Source organism: Rana temporaria, chromosome 1 (genome assembly GCF_905171775.1).
Source record: "Rana temporaria chromosome 1, aRanTem1.1, whole genome shotgun sequence".
NCBI lineage: Eukaryota > Metazoa > Chordata > Amphibia > Anura > Ranidae > Rana > Rana temporaria.
Genome location: NC_053489.1, coordinates 272,721,461 through 272,742,942, shown reverse-complemented (window position 1 = coordinate 272,742,942; position 21,482 = coordinate 272,721,461). Strand labels below are relative to the sequence as shown.

The window sequence follows — 21,482 nt, the reverse complement described above, 5'->3', positions numbered from 1 at the left end:
CCACGCCCACACAGTCGAAAGGGAGCCGTGTGAATCAAGCTTGGTTGAATGGAAACGCCTGGCGAGGTGGAGGAAATGAAAAGATTTTACGTAACAACGCTTCCCAGATGCGTGATAAAAAGAACATGGAGGGGGAGGGGGTCTTTTCTATGGGCGTTGGAAATATGCGTGAGGGAAACTTAAATACGAATTATGTGTATAGAGTGAGCGAGTTATAGATTTTATTCGGTTATGTCGCACACCACGCGCCTACTATTTAGTCCATAAGGGAAAACGAGCCCGTTGCTAGGACAATAGAACGGCTCGTAGTGGGGCGGGGGAGGGTCGAAATCTCGCGATGAACGTGGCTTGGCCTCGCGCTCCAGGCGCTTGTGCACCAATCAGTGTGTGCTGACTGGCTGTTGGCGCCTCGTGTGAGCCAGCGGGTGAGTGTAGCGCGGGAGCCGGGTGGCGGGGAGGTCCCTTATACCGAATCACCTACAACCCCCCTTTTCTCTCGTTAAAATAAACGGAAATTTCCTTGTCTTTTAATGCCAACCGGCAACTATACCCGGCTGTGTACACAGTCAAGTGTGTATACAGGCTCTACTAGATATCACGTGTGTTTAATATTCCCAATAGATACATGTACACCGCAAACACGGAGGCTGGCTCTGAGGTAAATCCCAGTTCTCTGTCTCAAGGCGGAATTGGATCAGTTTATCAGTATATGTGAAGCAGTGGTGGGCATAGTCACTAAAGGTCCCCTGTACAACACCATCTTTTGTCCCTGTGTGCCACAAATGCCAATGGGAAGCACTACACGTAACCTATGCATAGAGTTGCCACCTCATCCCTTTAGTGTGGTTGTAAACCCTTTACAACTACTTTATGCTACAGGTAACCCTATAATAAGGCTTACCTATAGCTTATAGCTACCCCGAATATCTCCTAAACCTGCACGTTTTAAGAGATATCCCCTGTCCCAATGTCATCGGCGCACTAGAGCAAACTGAAGCAATGGGACATAGGTGCCGTTGCTTCAGCCCATGTGCCGTTACCGGCAGATCCTGCACTCATGTTCAGTAGTGATGTCATTGCGGCTTCGGGCCAATCAAAGAGCCGGAGCCGCGATACTTGGAACTAACCCCCGGGAGAGATGTCACTGGCCGGCGGGGGTACGAGGACCGATGCAGGGGCTTCGATGTAAGGCAAGTAATTCATAATGAGCTAGTATGCTATGCATATTGGCTTATTACGCCTTTGACTTGCAGGGTGTTTTTTTTATTTTTTATAGGGTTTACAACCACTTTAAAACTGAACATGTATGAATTACACAGGTTCTGTGGCTGATTTACGGTGGTAATTAAACTCTAAGGCCCCGTACACACGACCAAACATGTCTGCTGAAACTGGTCCGCGGGCCAGTTTCAGCAGACATGTTCGGTCGTGTGTAGGCCCGAGCGTGCAGGATTCCAGCAGACATTTGCCAGCCGGGCCTTTTCCCAGCGGACAAATATTCCTGGACTTGTTTTAAAACAGTCCGCTGGAATCCTGCCCGCTCGGACATGTACGGTCGTCTGTACAGACCTACCATACATGTCCGAGCGCCCGCCATCCCTCGCATGCGCCGAATGACTTTGACGCATGCGTGGAAGCATTTAACTGGCAGGCCCGCCCACGCCGCCGCGGCGACACCGTGGACACGCCCCGCGGTATTGTTTACGCGCGGATTTCTGTACGATGGTTAGTACAGCTATCGTACAGAAATCCCCGGGCAGACATGTACGGTGAAAACGGTCCGGCGTATTGTGCAGTAACGACCCTACAGTCCAGGTAACCTGGTTTCCTATCAGTTACGTTCACACCTATGCGTTTTTAAACGGTGCGTTTCTTGGAAAGGTTCAGGGACTTCGCCCACAGCAGGTTGCATTTGTGGTTCTATAGACTTCAATGGCAACTCGTCAAAAATGCAGTGCTTTTGCTCGGTTTTCCTGCAAGACAACACCTTCCGAAAACACATTTAAACCCCTTTCACACTGAGGCAGTTTTCAGGCATTTAAGCGCTAAAAATAGCGCCTGAAAACTGCCTCTCCAGTGTGAAAGCCAGAGGGCCTTCACATGGGCTGGGAAAAAAAGTCCTGCAAGCCCTTACACCGCCCCTGCCCATTGGAATGAATGGGCAGCGCTTCTGAAGCGACTGTAAAGCGCTTCGGAAGAGCTGCAGCACAGGCAGTTTTAACCCTTTCTTTCGGCCGCTAGCAGGGGTTAAAAGCACCCCGCTAGTGGCGGGTAAAATGCAGCTAAAACTAGCAGCGCTTTACCGCTAACGGATCCTCCATCCCAGTTTGAAAGCAGCCTTCGACCCCATACACACTATTCGATTTTCTGCAGATTTTTGTCTTCAGATTTACCAAAACCATGTAGTGCAAGGGCCTGCCTGATTGCATACAAATTGAAGCTCTTAAAGTGGTTGTAAAGGCATCTATATAAAATTATGCCATCCCCCTCTATTAGAGGCTGGCATAGCACACTGTGTCACTAGTTTAAAAAAAGGAGCGGTGTAAATGCCTAATTTGAGCTGTCTTCAGGCCAGTCACATCACTCACTGCGGCTTTACAGCGCTGATCTATTGCTTCTGTGGGAGGGGTCACGATCTCTCTCTGACGTCAGACGGGGGGAGATCATGTGACCGCTTTTCTCCTCTGCAGAAGCCATGTATCGTAGCTGTAAAGCGGCTGCGAATCATGTGACCGGCCTGAAGACGGCTCAAATTGGGTATTTGCACTGCTCGTTTTTTAAAACTAGTGACAGTGTGCTATGGCAGCCTCTAATAGAGGGGCTGGCAGTGAAAATGTTTTAATTTGACTTTACAGGAACAGCGGCTGGGCGGCTGGAGACACAGAGGGGGACCACAGCCAGGAAGGAGGGGGAGAGAAAGGATAGCAGGCAGCCTATCACAGAGGGAGGCACTTTGACCACAGTGATCAGGGCGGATCAGCCCTGGTTATCGTGGTCTATTTAGAGAGGCCATACAGGAAGTGCCAGGTTCAGTTTTTTTTTTTTTTTTAACAGTTTAGAGGGGGCAGATTACATAGCACAAGCGTTGTGCTGTGTAATATGCTTTAAATCCAAAAACAAAAATCTGTAGAACATCTAATAGTGTGTATGGGGTCTAAAGAAATCTGTTCTAAAAAAAAAAAAAAAAACACTCACCCGTAATATGCATCAACCGCAAACCCTCATAGGTATGAACCTAGCCTTTAGACCCTTTTCACACTGAGCAAGCACACCACCCCAGTGTGAAAAAACACACTGAAATGAATGGGAGGTGGTTTTTAGGTGATATTTCTAGCGCTGAAAACCGCCTCAGTGTGAAACGGGTCTAAGCCCTGTACACAGGATCAGAAAATCAATCGTCAAATACCGCTTCCGAAGTGATGGTACCATAATCTGTTCGTATGCAGCTTTCGAGAGCCGATTACGATAGCCCATCATCTGATATTATCCGAAGGGACAAATACATTTTCCTGTGTTTAATCAGTACAGTTGTGGTTTGAAAATACATTACATTCTAATTTTTATTTTGTTGTATGAGAATCTTAGTAACCTCTTCTTCGATATACTAGCATGCAAAAAAACAAAACATGATCATTCAGCCGATAATCTCATTCTGTGTACCAGGCATTAAAAAAACGTGTCAAATGCAAAACCCACCCGGAATACATATCAACCGCAACCCTCATAGGTGTGAACGGCCAGAAAATTGTATGACAAATACCGCTTCCAAAGCGATCGCACGATAATCTGATCATTGGTACAGAGCTTCCGAGAGCCGGTAACTACAGTTTATCCATTGTTATCTGAAAGGACAAACGCACAAATGTTTCTCGTATGATACCGGATCATATGATTTATGTTTTATTCAGTACAGTTGTCCGAAAATAAAATACTTTACATCGCTTTCGAATTTTTATTCCGTCATTGGAAAATTTCCATAACTTTAGTAACCTATTTATTTTTGATATGAGATTAGCATGCAAAAAAAAAAAAACGACAATCATTTGTCTGATAATCTCATTGCGTGTGCCGCATTAGACCTGGTTCACGTCTATGAAGGTTTGAAGCCCACTTTTGCACAGGCACTGCAGCCTATTGATTTGAATGGGCCTGTGTTTTCTGTACCATTCTAAAAACAAAGCAGTTAGGAAGTCGCATGGTGCTTTTGCACCCTATGATTTCCCTGTGGTTCCTTCCTGCAAATGTGCTGTGTTTTTAGATGTGTGAGAGTGCTATTCAGAATAAATGGCAGCCCCACGCAGTTTTAAACAGCTTGTTTTGAATGCAGGAATTGCTGCGATTTCCACACCTGCAACCACCCGCATAGATGTGAACCGGGGGTCAGGCTGGGCTCACGCGTGCGCGGTATTTTTTGTGCTTTTTATGCATGTTTTTAGGCACACTCCCATCGACCTCTATTAGAACATGTGTTTTTATGAAAGTGCATCAAAGTGGCAGCATGCAAGACTTTGACGCCCTTTCATGAGAACTCACAGTTCTATAGGAGCGTGTGCAATGAAAGGTTTATGGGAAGCAGTCACGTAGTCTTTGCAGAATCCAAAACGTATTCATAGATGGAATTTACTTTGATCTTTGAGTTTTAACTTTTTTTTTTTTTTATGTGTTTTGAACTTTTTTATTTATTTGATTGATATGTGAGTTGAACAAAGCGATCAATTGGTCATAAGTTCCCTTCTGATCAATTTAGACTCAATTTTGATCATCCCGATTCAATCAAACTGAGTCGATTGCTCATGGTGAAATATTTTCAATTGTTTTGCATCAATCAGTACCCCCAAGATACTTTGATCAAAATACAGAAGTATTAATGAACAATGAGATTGCTTGGCAGAAACATAGATGCAATCAATTAAAGTACAACTAAAGGCAAAACTTTTTTTTCTTGTAAACCGTGCAGAGGGATTAGAATGCTTCTCATTTTTTTATTGCTGCCTGTGTCCATGTTGAGTCACTCGCTCTATTTGTCCTGTTTTACTATTATTTAAAATTAAATCCCAAATTTAAGTAAAAGAAATGGAGGGAAATATTCCAACAAGTTCTGGTGACTTGGGCGTCCACAAGGTATTCCCTTATTTTACAGGTATATTTTCTCTCTTCCTGTTTTTTGCTTTGAGACAGGAAGTTAGGGAAAATCTCTGCAATGGGGGAAACACATTTGACAGGGGTTATAACCTTCATCACTATTCAAAATGAAAAGAAAATGTTTTGGCTATAGTTCTACTTTAACTTGCAATTGACTCTTAACCACTTGACCTCCGTAAGGTTTTACCCCCTTCATAACCAGGTAATTTTTTTGTTATTCTGCATTGCGCTACTTTGATTGGCAATTGCGCAGTCATGCAACACTGTATGCAAATAAATTTATATCCTTTTTTTTTTTCTCCACTCAAACAGAGCTTTCTTTTGGTGTTATTTGATCACCACTGGGTTTTTTATTTATTATATTAAAAAAGACAACTTTTAGATTTTTTTTTTCTACTTTCTGTTATAAAACATATCCAATAAAAAAATGGAATATCTTTATAAATTTAGGCCAAAATGTATTCTGTTACATGTCTTTAAAAAAAATCCAAATAAGTGTATATTTGTGTGAAAGTTATAGGGTATGACCACTTATCTCATGAACTGCTGTATATCGGTTTATATTTTTAAAGTTATTCTCATTAAACTTATGTAACCACTTGCCGCCCGCCAATGACATATTGACGTCGGCAAAGTGGTTGTAGAATCCTGACTGGACGTCATATGGCGTCCTAAGGATTCTGAGCCGCTGCGTACCCCCGGGGGCGCGCATCGCAGCGATCGTTGTTGCAGGGTGTCAGTCTGAGGCCTCGTACACACGACCGAACATGTCCCCTGAAACTGGTCCGTCGGACCAGTTTCAGCAGACATGTTCGGTCGTGTGTAGGGCCGACCGGACAATTTTCCGGCCGACCGGACAGGTTTCCAGCGGACAACTGTTTCTTAGCATGCTGAGTGAGTGAGTGAGTGAGTGACTTATATAGCGCAGCAAATGCGAACTTAATCGCCTCAAGGCGCTTGACATCCAGAGTCGTACCGGTCCTTCAGAAGAGGTGGGTCTTTAGTTTTTTCCTAAAGGCCCGATGGTTTTCCTCCAGGCGGATGGTAGTGGGTAGAGCATTCCAGAGCCGAGGTCCTTGGACCGAAAATCTGCGTTCTCCCTTCGATTTGTAGATGCTAAGAAACATGTCCGCTGGAAACCTGTCCGCCGGTCAGTACGACTCATCGCACATGTCCGCCGGCCCGAGAACCCGCGCATCGCGTTGCAGTGATTCGACGCATGCGTGGAAGCATTGAACTTCCGGGTTTGCGCACGTCGTCACTGCGTATTCTGTCCGCACGGAATTTGGTCTGATGGTGTGTACAGCCATCAGACCAAATGATCCCAGCGGACATGTCCGATGAAAACGGTCCGCGGACCGTTTTCATCGGACATGTTGGGTCGTCTGTACGAGGCCTGATACCCCGCAACACCGATCAAGGTAAAGAGTCTCTCACGGAGACTCTTTACCACGTGATCAGCCGTGTCCAATCACGGCTGACCACGATGTAAATAGGAAAAGCCGGTAATCGGCTTTTCCTCACTCGCGTCTGTTAGACGCGAGTAGAGGAGAGCCGATCGGCTGCTCCTGTGACGGGGGGATTTGTGCTGATCGATTATCAGCACAGCCCCCCCCCCCCCGAGGATGCCCACTGGACCACCAGGGATGGCCATATAGACCACCAGGGATAAAAAAAAAAAGCATGCCACCCTAGACCACCAGGGATGAGGAGGACACACAAAATGGATGCCAATCAGTGCCGCAATGGATGCCAATCAGTGCCCACAATGGGCATCACTGATTGGCAGGCATTGTTTGGCACTGATTGGCATCCATTAGTACAACACATACAATAGTGCCCATCCATGCCGCCTATCCGTGCCCGTCCGTGCCGCCTATCCAAGCCGCCTATCAGTGCCCATCCGTGCCGCCCATCAGTGCCGCATATTAGTGCCCATCAATGCCACCACATCAGTGCCACCTCATCGGTGCCCATCAGTGAAGGAGAAAACATACTTATTTACAATGTTTTATAACAGAAACAACAAAAAAAAGGTTTTTTTTCGAAATTTTCGGTCATTTTTTATTTTTTTTTGCAGAAAATAAATATCCCAGAGGTGATCAAATACCGCCAAAAGAAAGCTCTATTTGTGGGTACAAAATGATAAAAATTTTGTTTGGTTACAGTGTTGCACGACTGCGCTATTGTCTTTCAAAGTGCTAAAAAGCTAAAAATTGGTCTGGGCGGGAAGGTGTATAAGTGCCCTGTATGGAAGTGGTTAAACATACGATTCTCATTATCATTTGTAAGCACCGTTAAAATCATCTTATCCCTTCCCATTTCATCCATTTAACTATTTGGGATGAGGTGCCAATCTTTCTGGGTGTTCCACTAATCTTACATAACCATTATGAAGTTACTATCTGGCTATTTTTTCTCCCTGCAACAGGCAGATCGCTGTTCACAGTACACAGTTATGTGTGTTTGTAAGCAGCAAACTCTGTGCGTGATTGGACACAGCTGATTTAAACCAAAATCAATAGCTGAAATTATCTGCCAAACGTGCTGTGTCCAATCACAGCACAGGTCAGAAGGGCATGTGCACCTGGACGTAAGACGGTGATGTATAGGTACATTGTCTGGCCTGCCTGTGCCGCTTGCCCAAAGTAAAACTACTGTGGGCAGGTGGCAAGTAGTTTAAGCCGAGCTAAACATACCCTTTCTTCAACGGTCCCTGTGCCTTGCCAGCACCTTCTGTGTGCCAGTCTTCAGCTATCTTCATTGGCCAGCACAGGATGACATCACGCATATGCAGGAGACATACATCCTAGAATACCAGCAATGTTAGACAACTTTCACACGAAGGTGTTTTACAGGTGTGTTTGCACTAAAAATAGTGCCTGAAAAGCACCTGTAAACTGCCTCTTCTGCAACCCCAGTGTGAAAGCCTGAGTGCTTTCACACTGGGGCGGTGCACTTGAAGGACAGGGAAAAAAAAGTCCCGCAGGCGGCACCTTTTTGGGGCGCTGTGGGAGTGGTGAATACACTGTTTCCAAAATGCCCCTGCTGTTGAAATCAATAGGCAGCTCTGCCGAAGCGCCTGCAAAGTGCCCCCCTCGCGGACGAAAAGTGCCGCTCAAACTAGAGGTGCTTTACCGCTAAAGTGTGAAAGTGGCCTATGCTGAGCATGTCTACTGCAAAAAGCCTACTGGGGTCATGATTTCTGACAGAGACGTTGGTTCCTGCTCTATCAAACTCCGTTTCCCTATGTGTGGCATATTGGTTAGATCTTTTTTTTTTTTTCTCGAAAGCGTGTAAGGCTGGCCATACACTATACAATTTTTTTGTTAAAATTTCCCTTAGGTTTACCAAAACCATATAATATAAGGTCAAACCTAAACCCTTTTAATTTGTATGCAGTCAGGCAGGCCCTTGTACTACATAGTTGAAGGTAAGTCAAAGAAAATTGAATAAGATAAATGTATATGGCCAGCCTTCGACTGGAGCAGACTGAATGTGGAGCAGCTGTTCATGGCAACCGATCAGTTTCTAACTTTCTTATTTAGGGCTTGTTAACGCTGTGCAGTGACCTGCATTGCATAAATACAGTTCACTTCTAGGTGTCACAATTGTTTTATATGCGCCCAGTCCACATCATGACGCTGGTGTAATGTACAGTTTGGGAAAATGCAACTGTCTGTATTTTTCATAGCACAGCGAATGTGGGTGTTACTGAAACTCCCCGCCCTACTGTGCAGAGATGTAAATGTCTCTATATGACGCTACAAATAAAGTAAAAAAAAATGTGTATTGCACCACGCCCTACCGGTGCTGATACTGACACTAGCCTGCAGGCTACCATGAACCTACCACCAATGCTTGATTGAACAAGCTGACAATAGAAGTTGAATGGTTGACATGCACAGCTGCTCCAGTTTTACCAAATTCACCCCTGTGGTTCATATTGTATAACTAGGAACAGACATCGAATGACACATTTTTCATGCAAAATAGTGTCAAAGAGGAAATGGGTTAATACAATCAATTCTGCTCTTAAGTGTCAGGCAGAGAGTAAACCCCCCATTCATACCTGATTGTTTTGTTGCATGACTCTCAAAGGGCAGCGTTAAGATATAGTATCCCTTTAGGCTCAATGGGCCAATTCACACCTGAGAATCGTGTGGTGTGAGAATCGAAAAAGTATGTGCGCTTCTTTCGGGCAGAATTGCTTTGGCCCCATAGGCAGTGGCGTCACTTGGGTTGGTGTTACCCCCAACCCCCCCCCCCCACCTACCAACTATAGTTGCCCCTCAATATGGGCCCCCCTCCATCAGTACATCCCCCTCCATCAGTGCAGACCCCCTAAGATAAACCAACCCCGCAATAAGTGCAGACCCCCTGGATAAACCACCCCCAATAAGTGCAGACAGCCCCTCAGGATAAACCACCCCTTCCAGGATAAACCCCCTCCATCAATGCAGACACCTCCAGACAAACCACCCCCTAATAAGTGCAGACCCCCATCAGGATAAACCCCCTCAGAATAAACCACCCCTTCATCAGTGTAGTCCCCCAATAAGTGCAGACAGTCCCTCAGGATAAACCACCATTGCAGACCCCCCAGGATAGACCAAGCCCCCATGACAGACCACTCCTCCAATAAGTGCAGCCCCCCTCCAGGATAACCCCCCTCTATCAGTGCAGACTCCCCCTGTATAAACCACCCCCAATAAGTGTGGACAGCCCCTCAGGATAGATCACCCCCCCCCATAAGTGCAGACCCCCTTGAGGATAAATCCCCCCTCCATCAGTGCAGACCCCCCAGGATTTAACCACCCCCAAAAAAGTGCAGACCACCTTCGTGATAAACCTCCCAGGATAAACCACCCCTCCATCAGTGCAGACCCCCCAGGATAAACCATCCCCCAAAAAGTGCAGACCACCTTCAGGATAAACCACCTCCCCAATAAGTGCAGCCCCCCTTCAGGATAACGCCCTCTCATCAGTGCAGACCCCCCCCTGGATAAACCTCCCCAAATAATTGCAGACAGTCCTCTCAGGATAACCCCCCCATCAGTACATACCCCCCTCATGCACCTGGGCTAAATACCGCATACGAGCAATAGTGAATTGACACTTTCATTATCACATGTGTTAAGTGGTCACATGACCGTCATAACGCATGTGATAACCTTTAGTGAATTGTGCCTATGGTTTGGTAGTCTTTACACACACTCTTGTTAGCAGAAACATGTCAAAAACATTGTAAATACATGCTATGCCTGTCATGAATTTAAAATGTATTCTTATTGAAAGCAGTACAAGACAAAAAGAAACAGGTGGACTGCATCTGAATAGGACTGGCTGCATCTAGAAAAATGCAAAGCAATTGAAAGGAAAAGCCACTGAAAGTTCTGTCCTATATCTGCACTGTAAAATTCAATTCAAATTTAAACAAACCACTGTGCCTGAAATCCTTTCAGAATGCTTTCCAGTCATAAACAAATGGCATATCCCAAATGCCATGTACACTGCTGCTGCTAAACGGACATTCAGAGGCAGTTGGACACTTTTTTAAACTGCCCCTGAACTCATTCAATGTTATCTTATGTGTACATGTACACAGGATCGTTTACTGTCATTTTTAGGCAGTTGCTTTTATAGGCCTTTTTTTGAAGACAAAAAAAATTTGTTTAGACGCCGAAGTTTCAGATGCCAAATGCTTCTAAACGCGGCCATTTAAAAAAAAAAAAATGCTTCTAAACGCAAACACGGCATGTAAACGTGGCAAAACTGCCGTTTTAAACGAGGGTTACTATCTGTCAAGTTAAATCGTTCAAGAGAGGTTGTAAAAACAAACCCCGTGAACTTGGAGCCTTAAAGATCTGTTCACCTCATGCCCATGTAAACACTCAGATCATGTGAGCATAGTATAGCTGGGGTTGATTTACCAAAAATCTGATGCAGCTCTGAATGGTAGCCAATCCGCTTCTAACTTCAGGTTGTTCAATTAGGCTTTGACAGGGAAAAAAAAAACTGGAAGCTGGTTGGTTTCAATGCAGAGCTGCACCATATTTTGCACTGTCCAGCTTTAGTAAATAAACCCCAGTGTGTCTCTTAGAACAATGCTTACCTCTGCATCAAAAGTGTGAAGTCCTGTTTGTTGCTGAGTCAGCATCTGATGCCGCGTACACACCATCGTTTTTCCTGACGTTCAAAAACCCATTGTTTTTCACGACATGGTTCCTCTCCAGCCTGACTTGCATACACACGTTCATGCAAAAAAACGCGGTGACGTACAACGGCACTATAAAGGGGAAGTTCCTTTCAAATGGCGCCACCCTTTGGGCTGCTTTTGCTGATCCTCATGTTAGTAAAAGTTTTAGAGACGATTCGTGCTTTTCATGTGTGCTGCATTAAACAAAGCAATAATTTACAGCTTGACGAATGTGCCATCTCCATTCTGAATGCTAGTTTTACCAGAACGAGCGCTTCAGTCTCATACTTGACTTTGAGTATGCATGTTTTTTTTCCCCTCGGAAAAGCATACACACAGCCGTTTTTCGTAACGAGAAAAAGACTGCCGGTGACTTGTCCTTAAGGTTCCCCTAACGGGGAAGTTCCTTCAAGGACTGCGCAGGCGCAAACTTGCTTATGGAAATCTCCGAACCTCGTCCGGCATCCAGGCTCTTTCTTTAAACTCCCAGTGGATTGGAGGATGTTAAAAAAAGAGCCAGGAGGCCGAGCGAAGCGAGGACGTGAGGCCGACTGGCCACTTTCCTCGAAATCCACGTCGCCCCTGATGCCGGCCAAGGTTCGGAGATTTCCGTCGGCAAGTTTGCGCCTGTGCAGTCCTTAAAGGAACTTTCCCGTTAGCCGGAAACCATCTCGGCAGATCACTTTGCGCCTGCACAGGAACTTTTACGATAGACGATAGGCAGATCACCGGGAAAGACGACGAGAAAAAAGAGAGCTGGTTTCAATTTTTTTGCGGGCAGTTTTTTCGTCGAGAAAACTGCTATGGAGCATACTCCTGACAGGTTTTCTCGAACCAATAAAAAAAATGGCAGTTTTCTTGTCGTGAAAACCGGTCATGTGTACAAGGCATAAAGGTGAGTATCTTTTGTGGACCTTTTTATTAGTCAACCCATGCTTTGCCAATGAAGGACGAATCAAAAGGTTCATGCAAATGGTGCAGTCAGTGGCTGCACGTTATTAAAGTGGTTGTACACCCTGTACAACCACTTTCACCTACAGGTAAGCCTAGATTAAGGCTTACCTGTAGGTGCTGGAAATATCTCCTAAACCGACACGGCTTAGGAGATATTTACAATTCTCCGAACAACGATTTCTTCTGTGCACACGCCGATGTATTCAGTACATGCGCATTCTAGGAAGGGCACGCTATGCCCTTTCTAGATGTGGATCATGCCGTGACTGGCGGCTCCAACATGGGAGTGATGTCACGCGACTTCAGTCACCGAGCCAGAGTCTGCGGCCCACATGGTAAAGAGCCTAAGTCATAGATTCTTTGCTGTGATCGGTGATGCGCTGTGTCCGAGAGACACAACGCACCACCGCCATGCGTCAAGAATGGGAGGACGTCATATGATGTCCTCTCAAAATTGGAGTTCTCACACCCATCTGACGTTTCACTATATGGCGATCGAGAAGCCGTTAATTTGCAGGGATTTCCTCTCATTTCCTGTTTGGTTATGGGACAGGAAGTGAAGTGAAATCTCCGCAATAGGACACAGATAGGGGAAAAAATGTGACTGGTTATAGCCCTCCCCTACTCTATCCACCTGAAAAAAATAAGTTTTGCCTTTGCTTACTTTAAGCTGAACTCCAGACAAAAAAAATAATAATTTAATGCAGTTATATATTTTTTTTGGGTGTAGGTACCTGAATATAACTTGGTATCAGCCTCCTTTTAGTTACCTGTACAGTACAACTCAAATTCCTAGGGCCAACGCTAGGAGCCAGGCTGATGTGCTGCAGTGTGCATATTGATGGGAAACCTGCTGGCAAGTATAGAGAGCACAAAGAGTAGGGAATGAGCCCATCAGTCTGTTGCTGTGTTTTTTTTTTTTTTTTTTTTTTTTTTTTTTTTTTAATATATATATATACTCCAATCACCAGCACTGGGCAAAAAGAGATTTGGGTACAGTAGAGAAAAGTTGGTCATAAAGTTGACTCTTCTTTCTGGCAGAGCTTTGTAATTTGAAGACTGGATGGATAGCTATAGCCCACTAGGCAGTCTGTTCAACATACATCCAGTTGAGTTGGCCTTTGCACTATACAGTATTGTGTAGTACTGATACGTTTGCACCAATAGATCATATTTAGGTAAAGTACAACTGTGTGTGGACAAAGCTGCCAATGGACACAGCCAACAAAAAAATGGATAGGGGTTTTAACCATTCCCTACTCCAAAAACTATGCACAGATTTTTTTGTACTAGACATCTGTGCAAAAATTTGTTTCTGGTTCACATAGCCTGCTGCCTGCCTTGTTGCATGCTTGGGTGCTGCACAGGGATTGGCTGAAGAGAAATCAAGGCATCTATGAAATTTTGTATGTTTTAATAAGGTTAACCTAAATGTTACTAGGTTATGACTCATAACAACAGCATAGTTGTTCAAAAAGCTTTGAAAATGTGACCAAAAGGGTTTCAGACGTGATCAAAAAGTACGGTAATTTCCATAAAACAGACATTGTTGGCTTGACACTGACATTTAATCATATTGAAATCTAGGATAAATTGTTGCTTTAAACATTCCATCTTTATTATCACTCCCACACAACAGTATTTTATAATCGCTGTTTCGCAGAACTGGTAGACATTTGTGAGGCACAATGCAAGAATTTGCATTTGTTCAAAAGCCACGAGGCATCCATTGCATTGCATTTTGAGCACTGGTGAGTAAACATGTGAGAAACAATTTTTTTTTATTTTTCACTATACTTATTACATACAGTTGCTTCACTATAAAATGTTGTTTATATTCAAGCTCTTCTGTCCTAGATCCATCACCAGTACTTTTTACAAATATTCTTTATTGTGCATCATTTGGAGTTTTATGTGTAATTTTTTTTTAAACTTTGATTTGGGAGATTGATATGAATGTATGTATATTTATAGCTCTCTCATATGTAAACTGAAAAATTGTTACCTCCTTCCCCTTTCTTTTGTCCTGAAAAATAATAATGTTGACGATTGTCTCTTATACATATTTCGGTTCATTTTACAGGACCAGTTTCCTAGGGCCTTTACCAGCCTTTCTCAACCTTTTTAACACACAGGTTCTCTTGAAACTTTTGGCCTCAGGGGAACCTTGCTAAAACTGAATTCCATAATGGCATGCACCCCATTCACTGGGGTGCATGCCATATCTAAGGCCCTGTACACACGATCGAACATGTCTGCTGAAACTGGTCCGCAGACCAATTTCAGCGGACAGATCCGACCGTGTGTACAGCCTAGCAGACAGGTTTCCAGCAGACAAAAGTTTTAAAGCATGATTTAAAACTTGTCTGCTGGAAACCCGTCCGTCCGACATGTCCGCTGGTTAGTACACCTAACCAGCGGACAGAAATCTCCCGCATGCGTCGAATGGATTTGACGCATGCGTGGAAGTATTTTACTTCCTGGTTTGGTGACGTGGCGGCGTCAACGTCACCGCGCTGTCTGTCCGTGGGGATTTCGGTTTGATGGTATGTACAGCCATCAGACCAAAATCTCCCAGCGGAAATGTCCGATGAAAATGGTCCATGGACTGTTTTCATCGGACATGTTCTATCGTGTGTACAGGGCCTGAAAGGTCTATGGCTCTGTTGAAGATACACTCTGGGCTGTTAGAGGAAAGAAGCACACAAAGCAGCTATGCCTGCCCCTACCCTCTGCTGCCCATTCACAGAAGCCTTTGTATTTTGTGAATTAGTTAACATAATACGAAGGCTTCTGTTGTTGGGCAGGAAGAAGGGGGGGGCAGGCATAGCAGCTGCAGTGAACCTTGTTAAAGATGGCAACATCAGAAGTTCCTGCATCAAGCTCCTGGAACTACAGCCAGCTGTCTTCAGAGAGTTCTATAAACCTGTCAGCTATAAGCAATAGAGATAAGTCCACAAGGTGTCATGCACCTCACTGGCTCAGAGGCAGCAGCGGGAGCTATTGATTTCTGCTGCTGTCAATTGCAGCCAGTGAGGAGGGAGTGGGGGGCGAGCTGAGCCGCACTGTGTGTCAGTGGTTTGGGAGTGAGACTGCACGATTTCCCACCATAGCAAGCGACTTGCTATAGGGGCACTCGGCAGGGGGAGAATCATGGCTTTTCTGTGCAAAATCATTGCATAGGGTAGGCAAGTATACTGTGTTTGTTTAAAAAAAGTTTCTCTTTATTACTTTAATTGCTAGTTGGTGATTAGCCAAATATATGTGTGCTTAGTTGGTGCTGAACCTTATTGAAATACAGTGCCTTGAAAAAGTGTTCATACCTGTTGAAATTTTCCAAATTTTGTCATGTTACAACAAAAATCATATACCGTATTTTCCGGCGTATAAGACGACCTTTTACACCGGAATTACACAACAAAAAACCGGGGGTCGTCTTTTACGCCGGGAGAAGCAGCTGCTCGATCAATATTAGCTCGCCGGGTGCTCTGTAAGGCTGTATGTGATCTGCATTCTGTATTCTGCGCCGCTCAGCCAATCCCGATGCACTCTGTTGATGACAGAGCATGCTAAGCCTGCTCGGATTGGAGTAAAAACCTCTGCCAATCCGAGCAGGCTTAGCATGCTCTGTCATCAACACAGTGCATCAGGATTGGCTGAGCGGTGCATAAACAGTTTTCAGCAGAATATTAGGGGGTCGTCTTATATGCAGAGTCGTCTTTTACGCCGGCAAATGCGGTAAATGTATTTTATTGGGATTTTATGTGATAGACCAACAGAAAGTGGCACATAATTGTGAAGTGGAAGGAAAATGATAGATGGTTTTCAACATGTTTTACAAATAAATATGAAAAATGTGGCGTGCATTTGTATTCAGCCCCCTAAATAAAATCTAGTGGAACCAATTGCCTTCAGACGTCGCCTAATTAGTAAATAGTCTGCCTGTGTGTAAATGTAATCTTGGTCCAAATACAGCTGTTCTGTGAAGCCCTCAGAGGTTTGTTGGAGAACCTTGGTGAACAAACCGTATCATGAAGGCCAAGGAACACACCAGACAGGTCAGGGATAAAGTTGTGGAGAAGTTTAAAGCAGGGTTAGGTTATAAAACAATATCCCAAGCTTTGAACATCTCACGGAGCACTGTACAAATTCATCATCTAAAAATGGAGAGTGTAGAGGCTAGAAGAATGGACAGCCGCACTTCCAAAAAAAACCTTAGGTTGTCTTTATTTTAAAACAGATGGCAAATGCACTACAAAGTACAGCAAAAAAATGTAGATGGCAGCCTACGCGTTTCACACTGAAATCAGTGCTTAATCGGCTTAATTGTATGTTAGCCATGATTAAGCACTGATTCCAGTGTGAAACGCGTAGGCCGCTATCCATTTTTTTGCTGTACTTTGTAGTGCATTTGCCATCTGTTTTAAAATAAAGACAACCTAAGTGTTTTTTTGGAAGTGCAGCTGTCCATTCTTCTAGCCTCTACATTTTTAAAGACCATATAACTCCTATGAAAAAAGCAGAATCAAACTTTGATTCTGCTTTTTTCATAGGAGTTATATGGTCTTTAACATTATAGACATATCACTGGTCTCTTGTTTTATACATCAGAAGCAGTACTGCCAGCAACCATTGGGTGGCGCATGGATACACACTACAGTTGTACAGAACTTTGAGAGAAGCCCAGGCATCCATCCAGCGGCGCAGGCTGCTGACGTCGGTTCCGATATCGGCGCCATTTGCGTTCCACGCTGGTTACGCTGGCGGTGACAGAAGAATTGCGGGTCATCCCGCGGGGAGATTAATCGTGCAGCTCTACGCAGAAGCAGTATTTTTTTTTTTTTTCATCAGTCAGGGCCCGCGGGCAGATCCTCCCAGACAGACAAAGGTCTAGCTGGGGGACAGAAGCGTCCTTGGGTGCGCAAGCCTTACAAGCATGCTACCGCATGAAGTTATGCCCCCGCCCGACTCATGCGTGGGGGGGACGGCTTTGGGGGTTTGCAGATCGGTGGAGCTCCCTGCTCGCCAACCAGTGGGTCTGCGAGGTGGTCACTTCTGGGTACAAGATAGTTTCATTCCCTCAAATCTTCCTCCTTCCCGACTCGTCGGACTGCTTTAATGGGGGCAGTACAAGACTTGCTGAGGCGCGGGGTAATTTTACCTGTGCCACTACATGAGAGGTTTCAGGGATTCTACTTAAATCTGTTTGTGGTCCCAAAGAAGGATGGAGTCCGTCCGATTTTGAATCACAAGGCCCTCAATGCCTTTGTAAAGGTTCGAAAGTTCCGGATGGAATATATTCGCTCAGTGGTTGCTGCGCTCCATCAGGGGGATTTTCTGGCGTCCTTGGACATCAAGGACGCATACTTGCATGTCCCCATTTGCACCAGGCTTCAGAGGTTTCTGCGATTTGCGATCAGCGAAGACCATTATTAATTTGTGGCTCTTCCCTTTGGCCTAGCATCTGCACCAAGAGTTTTCACCAAGGTGCTCGCCCCGATTCTTTCTTTGCTGAGACAGCGAGGCATTGCTATCGTGGGCTACCTCGATGATCTTCTTCTGAGAGCTGCTTCTGGTTCAGAATTAGAGGAGGATGTGTCTATAGCCAGTTGGACTCTCCGCAAATTTGGTTGGGTGCTGAACATTCAGAAGTCGGTCTTGGTACCGACTCGGTGTCTGGAGTACCTAAGATTTATTCTGGACTCCTCGGAGGCGAGAGTCTTCCTTCCTCTGGAAAAGTTGGAGACACTCCAGTCGGCGGTGAAGTTGTAAACGTCCCGCAAATAGTCGTCTCTCCGTTTTTTGCATGAGAGTCCTGGGCCTCATGGTAGCCTCCTTCAAGGCAGTACCGTATGCCCAATTCCACACTCGAGTTTTGCAGAAGGAGATCCTGGCAAAATGGAACAGATCTCCATTGTCTCTGGATCGTCGGGTTCAGGTAAGTCACCTGATCAGGGCTTCTCTGAGTTGGTGGCTGAGATCCCCGGGTCTTCAGTCCGGGAAGTCGTCCCTTCCCTTGGACTGTGATCAAGACGGACGCCAGCCTCACAGGTTGGGAGGGAGTCTGGGGGGTCCAGTCGGCCCAGGGTCGCTGGACTCCGGACAAATCCCGCCTGCCGATCAATGTACTGGAACTTCGAGCGATTAGGCTGTGCCTCTCCTCGTGGTCGCAAAGGCTACAAGGACGTCCAATAAGGATCCAGTGGTACAACGCCACGGCGGTGGCTTATGTCAACTATCAGGGGGGAACACGGAGCTCGGCTGCGACATCGGAGGTCGCTCACATCCTGCGGTGGGCGGAAAGTAGCATGCTGGCCCTGTCAGCCGTTTACATTCCGGGCGTAGAAAACTGGCAGGTGGACTACCTAAGTCACCAGATGCTGGATCAAGGGGAATGGTCGTTGCATCCGGAGGTGTTTCAACTCCTTTGCCGGAGGTGGGGCTCGCCGGACGTGGATCTCCTGGCTTCTCGACTCAATCGCAAGGTGTCGAGGTTCGTGGCCAGGTCCAGAGATCCCTGGGCAGACGCGTTGGTGGTCCTGTGGGGTCAGTATCGGCTAATTTATTCCTTTCCCCCACTGAAGTTGCTTCCTCGTCTGCTCCGCAGAGTAGAGGCCGAAGGGATCCCGGTAATTCTAGTCGCTCTGGATTGGCCCCGGCGTCCCTGGTACGCTGACCTTGTGCGCCTAGTGGCAGATGCGCCCTGGCAGTTGCCAATGCGGGAAGACCTTCTGTCTCAAGGCCCCATACTTCATCCTGCTTTACAGTCGCTGGCTTTAACGGCATGGTTATTGAAAGCCAGATACTAAGGGACCGAGGTCTGTCGGATTCGGTAATTTCAACCATGCTGAGGGCGCTAAAAGTCATCTTCTCGGAAGATCTACCATCGCACTTGGAAGGCCTACATCTTTATGTGCGAGGAGATGGAGTGGCGTCCACGGGCATATTCAATTTCCATGCTGTTTTTGCAGCGAGGAGTGGATCAGAAACTTGCCTTAAGCACCATTAAGGGACAAATATTTTAGCCTTGGCTGTTTTCTTTCAACGACCCTTGGCGACCCATTCACTGGTGGGTACGTTTGTGCAGGGCGTTCGACGTGATTCCCCCAATTAGTCCACCGCCTTTCTAGTTGATATTACATCGGTCAGACAGGTTTCCGAATTGGCGGCCTTGTCTTGCAAGTCACCATACTTGGTCCTCCATAAAGATAAAGCGGTGCTACGCCCGCAGCCTTCCTTGCTTCCTTCCGAAGGTAGTTTCGGCTTTTCACCTAAATGAGGACATTATACTTCAATCCTTGTGTCCTCGACCGTCGCATCCCAAAGAGGCTGCGCTCCATACTTTAGACGTGGTACATGCCTTGCGGGTGTACCTGTCTGCTACGGCTCTGTTCCGGAGGTCTGACTGTTTGTGTCAGTGTCTGGTCCACAAAAGGGCCTGTCGGTCTCGACGGCCACCATTTCTCGTGGATCAGGCAGACTGTGATCCAGGCCTACTCCCTTAAGGGGCGGGCGCTTCCTTTTTCTGTCACGGCTCATTCGACCAGGGCTATTGGTGCCTCCTGGGCTTTCCAACATCAAGCGTCTGTCTCACAAGTGTGTAAGGTGGCGACTTGGTCGTCCGTTCACACATTTTCCAAATTTTACAAGGTTGATGTGAGTGCATCTTCAGATGCTTCCTTCGGTCGCAAGGTTTTGCAGGCAGCTGTTTAAAGTTGCAACTCCTCCGTTAAGGAGCTCTGTTTGGGGTGAAGTTAGTTTTTTGATTGCTGTTCCCACCCCTCGTTTTTTTGACACTGCTTGGGGACATCCCACAAGTCAAGATTTAAGGAAGCTGGGTCCTACCATGGACGAGAAGAGAAAATAGGATTTTTTGTACCGTAAAATCCTTTTCTCTGTTGTCCATGGACGGACACAGCACCCACCTCTCCTTTTTATGTTTGTACTGCTTTTTACAAACTGAGCTGCTGACTGCAGGGCGGAGGGTTATGTCTGGAGGGACCACTCTCTGGGCGGGCCTGTTAAACTCTGTTAAAGTAACATGTATTTAAATATCTAACATGTTCTGCCTAGTCCTCTCCTATAGAACAGAAACATAACCCACAAGTCAAGATTTAAGGAAGCTGTGTCCGTCCACGAACGACAGAGAAAAGGATTTTACGGTGAGTACAAAAAATCCTTCCACTTTTTACAATTATGTGCCACTTTCTGTAGGGTCTATCATATAAAATCCCAGTAAAATACATTTATGTTTTTGGTTGTAACATGACAAAATGTGGAACGATTCAAGGGGTATAAATACTATATCAAGACACTGTAAATGGGAACCGAATGTCAAAAAGCAGCAATGCCCATTTTCTAGATTAGTATGCTTGGGATTGTCAAACAAAAGGCATGGGGAGCTGGGAACTACTCTAGAAGATATGTTTTTTTTTATTATTATTTCTTTTTTTGAAAGCCCATGGTGTGTGAAACACGCTCAAACTTCACCCGGTGCCAAGGCTATAATTATAGTACTCCCCAAGCCAGGTAAAGATAAACTTTCGCCAGATTCATACCGTCCAATTTCTTTATTGAATACGGATGCCAAGCTTCTGGCTAAAATTTTGGATTATCTCAGGTTATGGGCAGGCTGGTTCATCGAGACCAGTCTGGCTTTATACCCACTCGCTCTACGGCTGATAATATACAATGATTATATATGAATTTGCAGGTGCCGGTGGATAATCCCAGGGATAGGGCCATTCTGTCATTGGATGCTACCAAAGCCCTACCACCTGGAAATTTCGACAAGGTTTGGACTGGGGAGCAGGTTCATAGCATGGGTAAAGGTGTTTTACTCCAAACCTAGAGCCAGACTCTGTATTAATAATAATCTCTCCTCCTCATTTGAGCTACATAGAGTCACTCGACAGGGGTGCCCGTTATCCCCATTGCTGTTCGCCCTGGCAATTGAGCCCCTGGCTATACTTATCCGCACCACACCAGAGATGGTCGGTTTTCACAGGGGCCAGAGGGAAGATTAAATCTCCCTATATGCAGATGATGCAATTATATATCTAGGCGACACGACAGCCTCGTTACGAACAGCGATGGGGATTATAGGAGAATTTGGAGGCTTTTCTGGCTTTAATATAAATTGGTCTGAATCAATGTTAATGCCTATAGATCCGTTGAGGGAACAGCT

At 45.6% G+C, this 21,482-nt stretch overlaps 1 protein-coding gene across 2 annotated transcripts in view; it reads left to right on the top strand.

The window, feature by feature from the left end:
* Positions 1–274: 274 nt before the first annotated feature.
* The window catches only part of RMI1 (RecQ mediated genome instability 1), a 42,349-nt gene continuing 21,141 nt past the window's right edge, over positions 275–21,482 (top strand). The window contains exon 1 of one of the 2 annotated variants that reach the window (XR_005750189.1): positions 275–425. The gene's annotated coding sequence lies outside the window, so the exon portion shown is untranslated. The remainder of the gene's footprint in view (positions 426–21,482) is intronic. The other variant, XM_040355524.1, reaches the window with a different exon arrangement.